Below are 6,053 nucleotides of genomic sequence, written 5' to 3'. Positions count from 1 at the left end.
TAGCTAACAAGCTAGCTTCGGTTCACATGACTAATTAAATTATTCATATCATGTCCTAAAGAATGATTCATTGGTATCATACACGATTATATACAATAATACTGTGAACACAATTATGTTTATTTGTTCTTATTGCTTATTAAGAGAGAAAGTTTATTTAGTGACGTGGGGTGACTCCCACTTATGCAGACCGGAACTGTCCTGTTTTGCTCCCATAGTAACGAATTACGTTGCTCTATCTTGCTAGTAATCAAGGATCTTTGATGTTACCTTAGCTAAGAGGCTAGCTAGCATGCTAACAACTGGACAGTAACTGGCAGCAGCATGGTCTGATATTAAGTTATTTTATTACAAATCCGAACACTAAAAAATTACACTTGTAGGCTTGAAATGATCCCAAACACTTACAGATTATGACAAAATGTTCCAAAAAACCCTCAACTACGACGGAGTATTAGGGCCACACATGAAGGAAGAAATATTTTTGCCATGACGAGATTTAACTCGCCATGTCGACATTAAACTCGACATTTCGAGAATAAAGCTGAAATATCATGTCGACTTTAATCTCGACGTGTCGACATTAAACTCAACATTTTGAGAATAAAGTTAGTTTGGAGAGAGAACGACCGCTCGGGACGATTGAAAGGGAGGACAAATTAAACATTCCAGTTTTCTTCGACTGCAACAATGATTAGACATAGGCCTATATCATGTGAACAAAACATAAAACATTAACCTCCGTTGCTCAGCCAAATACTTTCCTGTAGGTCCTTATCCAGGAGTTACAGGCGATAAATCGATGGTCAAAAGTAGCCTAAACGTCATTAGCGGTTTATTTATTTATTGTAGGCCTATTATTAAAGAGTGTTTTTCATCTAAAGGTTCAACTTCATGCTTATGCACTAGACTAGGCATACTAGGCGCTCTCCCCAATCATAGAATTTCACATTGCTTGTTTGTAATGGATGCAAAACAGCCTATTGCTGAATGTCTAGGGACGAATGAAGCTGTCCTCCTCCCGACCACCCCATGGAGCCTACATGCGCACATATGCACACATAGTGCATAAATAAAATATACATGCACACATATTCTCTCACGGGATCAAAATAGTATATATGCTTAGGCTATACCTGTGTTTATAGCCTCCTATGTTTATTGCAGGCGAGACATGGAAAAGCAGTTTTAGAGAAATTAGTTAACCTATGGAGAGTGACGGCCTGGTTTATGAAGGGCAGTTATTTGAATGTGCGGTGGCCTTACCCACGTAAAACAGAGTGAAATAGCATTTTGTATAGAAACATATCATTGGATACATGTATTATTCTAGCTATATAGCCTAAACGGCATAGTGCATGGTATTTCCAACCGCGAGATACAGCACTTCACGATGACTGCAATGAGTAGTTAAAGGAGAATTCCGGTGTGATATTGACCTAAAGTGTATTGAAACATGATACCGAGTGTGAACGTATGTCTCATAGCCCCATCTCGGCTTGTCCCCTGCACTCAAAATCTGGCTAGTTAGCCGATGCTACCAACAGCTTTTTCAATAGTGGTGCTTTGGCATCGGGCTAGCCATGCAAATAAATCACTGTTTTACACCCATTTACGAGGCTCAATGTATCTCCACACTTCATTGGTAGACTTCCGAGGGCCCTGACATTTAAAACGAGACATTGAGAACTTTGAAAAAGCACTGGTAGTTTACTTACAAGACGATTTATACAGACAGTATCTTCACGAACTTTAGCGTTTGCAGCCATCTTGAATTTAGTCACGATAAGTCGAGCAACGAGTAAGAATGAACAGGTATGATAAGGGATTCCAAAAATAATTCAGTGACTGGAATCCATGCATTTCCACTGAATTATTTTTGGAATCCTAGCCTAAATTAATCAAGAGTAAGGCAAAACAAATAGCCTAGTAGCCTAATGAAACATACGGATTGATGTATCTTTGTAACATTATTTAATTAATCTGTTACTATGCGCCTACGTTTTCAAAAGAGAACATTTTAATTTGATTCACAATAATGTTGCATTTAATTTACATGTTGACAATGAGTAGCCTAGTTTTGGTTGTTGTTGGTGGCGTTATTGCATGTTAGTTATGCCTACAATGCAAAATTGCTTCCTCATGATTGGAAGCTCCTGTAGCCGCATATAGGATTTCAAAACAGGCGAAATGCCACAAAACCGGTTTGTGAATAGGTCTGTGAGTTAGGAGTCCTCTTGACTTCTTTTAAGCTGTCACAGCTGGTGGGAAGGTGTGATTTGTTGGGGGCACGGCCGGATTAACTGGGCACAAATGTCTGATGGCCCCCCCCTGCCCCCCAGTCAACGTGAATCGGGTGGTCAGTTAATAGGCTATGCCGAAATAGTTTTCAACATTTTGAATATTAGTTTAGGGTGAATTAGGAAATGTTCTCAAAGTAGCCTTATGGCGGAAAGCTGCTTGGGATCCCCCCTGTCAAGCAATATAATACAAACGCGCGCACTCATTGTTTCAAAAGGAGTAAATTCGGCTTTGTCAGAACTGAGCTGTGGACGACGGCACGGCACGGCATGCCCAATTGAAAATAAATTAACACAACGCAACACAGACCCCGCTTCTCCCGCGTCAGTCACTGACATGAACGAAACACAGAACCCACTTCTCTCACGGCAGTCACTGACAGTAGCCAAGAATAAATGCATGGGGGAAAAAACTTCCCCATGACAAAGACATAGTAAAACACTGAAAGTTAATATTTTGTCTCTATAACATACATCTGTCCTTTGTCAAATGTGTTATGTTACAAGTAGCCTAGTGCGTAATTCTGCTTCATAAAGTTGAACAAATACATTTGCTTATTTCACAGAAAAATATAAATAGCCAGTTAGGGTCTACAGTGCATAGTTGGTAAGTTATGGTAGGCCAACTTGGAGTGAACATACAAACAGGGGAAATTATTTCTCTAGTAGCTGAGTAGCCTCAGGTGCGCATGTAGATAAGGCCGAACATGCAAGCGCCAATGAATCGTGCTCTCACAACAATCACGCCGTTAAACTTAAATAGGTTAACATCACTCTAAGTTCGCCTTCAAGCAAGGAAAACGATGATTTGAAGACATCTGTTTTGGTTGGAAGGGCAAGGGGGTAGCAACAGGGCAACACAGAGACAGGCCCGATGGCAGGGCTGTTATGAGAGTATTAAAATATGGGATATTCTACGGGAACACATTAAAACGGCAAAACAGCGGGGGGAAGTTAAAATACGTGAGAAACACGGAAAAAGTTGGCATGCATTGTTTCGGTCCCCGTGCACAGGGATTATTTGTCATATTATTAATCACATATGATTATTTGTGAAATTGTGCAAACAGGCGCAACACATTTGAAAAGGAAGGACTGGTAGCATGCAAGCTCACTGGAAAGATTGATTTAAGAACGTTATCACAGTGTGTGGCTGTGGCGCAAAGCAACCCGGGCGGAAGACAGCGACAATTGGCACGGGAGGGTCATGTCTTTTTTAACAATTCTGTCGGAGGGTCATTGAACAATTTCTAGCAGGCAAGGGAGGGTCATGCAACTTTTGACTGAAGCACTCAAAATTCCTCCGGTGGCCCCTTAAGTAAATAACGAACAGTCCCTAGATTGCTGTTGGGCTATATGTCTTGGTTCATGTCTGTTAACAACTCATTGCCGTCAAACGCGTAGCCTATCCATTACAAACAAACATGCAATGTGAACGTCTGGGATTGGGAAGAGCACTAAATGCTCTACTGAATTAGCACGAAGTCAAACCTTTAAATGAAAAACACTCTTTAATAATCAAAAAAATAAACATAATGAATTAAACTTGTGACCATCAAAAATTGTTTATCGCCTGTAACTCCGTGATAACAGGACGTAACAAGAAGGCATTTGGCTGAGCAACGGAGGTTAATATGCTCTATATTTTGTCCAAATGATGTCTGTCTATCATCGTTGCACTCGGAGAAAAACAGAATGTTTAATTTGTCCTGTGTTTCTTCTATGGCTGCAAACGGGATTCACTCGCAGTTAACCAAATATTTCTTTATTAGGGCAGGGCAGGCATATTTCTGGCTATTAAATTATTTCTAAACCAGTCTGCTAAAGTCTGTAGTGAAGTCTGTGTAGCGGAGGGAGCGGGGGGCCAGATGGGGCGGTCGCTCCGGGCCCACGACCGCAAAGGGGCCAAATCTATTTTGATTAATTGTTATATTTACGCGATGCTTATTTGTACTAAAATGTTAGGCCTACTAAAGATGCCACTGGTCCGTAGAGTGTGCTCACAATGGGAGTTCGTCTGTCATGCTGCAAATTAAATAGCCCGCACTCTTCCTCTCGCTACACTGTTGCGTTTTAAAAGCGAAACTGATGCCACAACCGGTCTGGGTTTGCCGAAGTAGCCTATGCTACAGGCTGCATTTATTACAGTGTAGGTCTAGTCTACACTGTGCCTATTTAGAGACAGGAGCATAGGCCTAAGCTTGCCGCGACAACAGCAGTCACTATCAGGCGCGCCAGCAGGAATGAATGTTAAGCGCATCTACCCCTCCGCACGCAACAAAACATTGAAAGGCTTAATATTTGTCCGTTTCCCGGTTTCGTTCATGCATTGGCCACCTAAAAAGTAGCTTAGTACAAAATGCAATATACAACAATAACGCCTAATAACGACCTATTCATTTGGACAACTTTATACGACCCTAAGGGTAAAGTTACCTTTAGTTTTGTTCTAGTTTACCGTTGTCTATGGCTTTAAACAGTGTTCGCGCTTTAACATCAGTAAACATTATAATGCTAACGTTTTGAAAAGCATTTGCCTACCTTGTTCATCTGAAATAACTCTTAGTTTTGCTGCCTCCATCCTTTGCTACCTCCACCCTTTCATTGTTTCCAAAAAACGTTTTATATTTATGATAGCTTTGAAGTCTTGAGTTAGTGAATTAGCTTAACATTGTGTGTTGATAACAGGCAACCATAGTAAAAGAAAGCAAGTAGCCTAGCCCACAACTTCTGTAATTTCTGTGTGCGTTTGTTAGGCTATTAGCCTATTCCCTCTCCTGCTCAAACAAAAGGTGCGTACATTAAAGTTGATTTTGACAACGTGAAAATTGTAAATAGCCTATTGTCGAGCAGTTAATGGGATACTGCACAGTTGTGAAGCAGTTGGGAAGTTATGGTGGGCTAACTTTGTGTGAACACACACGGGAAATTCTCTCTCGTTGAGTTGCCTGATGATACGCACAGCTGCCCCGATGCACAGACTAAATGGTAGACTAGGTCATCAGGACATAAACAAAATGCCTCAGCCTCTAATAAGCACAAAATGAAGTAGGCTAAATAAAAACATGATGTTGGAATAAACACCGACAGTATAGGGGCCCACTAAAGATCGTCGCACCATCATAGTGAACCATTAGCTCCGCCCCTGCTGTGTAGGGTTTTCCAGGCTCCATTTCTTTTTACGAGACACCCTGCTCACTTGAGCCATCTACCGGTTGTTTGGGTTGTTGCAGCGTCTCACTGGTAAAATACAAATTAAAGTCGCGTGATCCCACGCACGGACTGCGAGTGAAGCTGGCCAAGTCGAAGCACTGCCCACTGTAAGTACAGTTCTTTCATAAACCTGTTTATCAAAAGTGAGTGGTACTAAGGCAGCACTGAAGCAGTGGAGGGACCTGGCCTAAGGCTCCCTATCACAGTGGAGGGTCCTGGCCTAAGGCTCCCCTAACCCAATTCATCACACAGTGCACTCTCATAATAGCCCTGCTCTGATAGCTAACCTTTTTAAAGACACGATGTGGAGGTTTTGAAGTTTTAATGAATGAAGTTTAACAGGTACAACAATGAAAGGTGAGGTGTGTATGCCTGGGGTGATTGACATTCTTCTTTGAGGAGAGTACAGTCATTACGTGTGGAGGTTTTTCTTTACGGAGTGGCTATTCACACCCTGTTACATAACAACAAAAACATGTTGCTCGCGTGCCCAAAAAACATGGCCGACATTCGTTTTTTCGTCAGCAGAAAGTGAAGAAT

This window comes from Alosa alosa, chromosome 22 (assembly GCF_017589495.1).
Source record: "Alosa alosa isolate M-15738 ecotype Scorff River chromosome 22, AALO_Geno_1.1, whole genome shotgun sequence".
Taxonomy (NCBI): Eukaryota; Metazoa; Chordata; class Actinopteri; order Clupeiformes; family Clupeidae; genus Alosa; species Alosa alosa.
Note: the sequence above shows the minus strand (reverse complement) of the source record.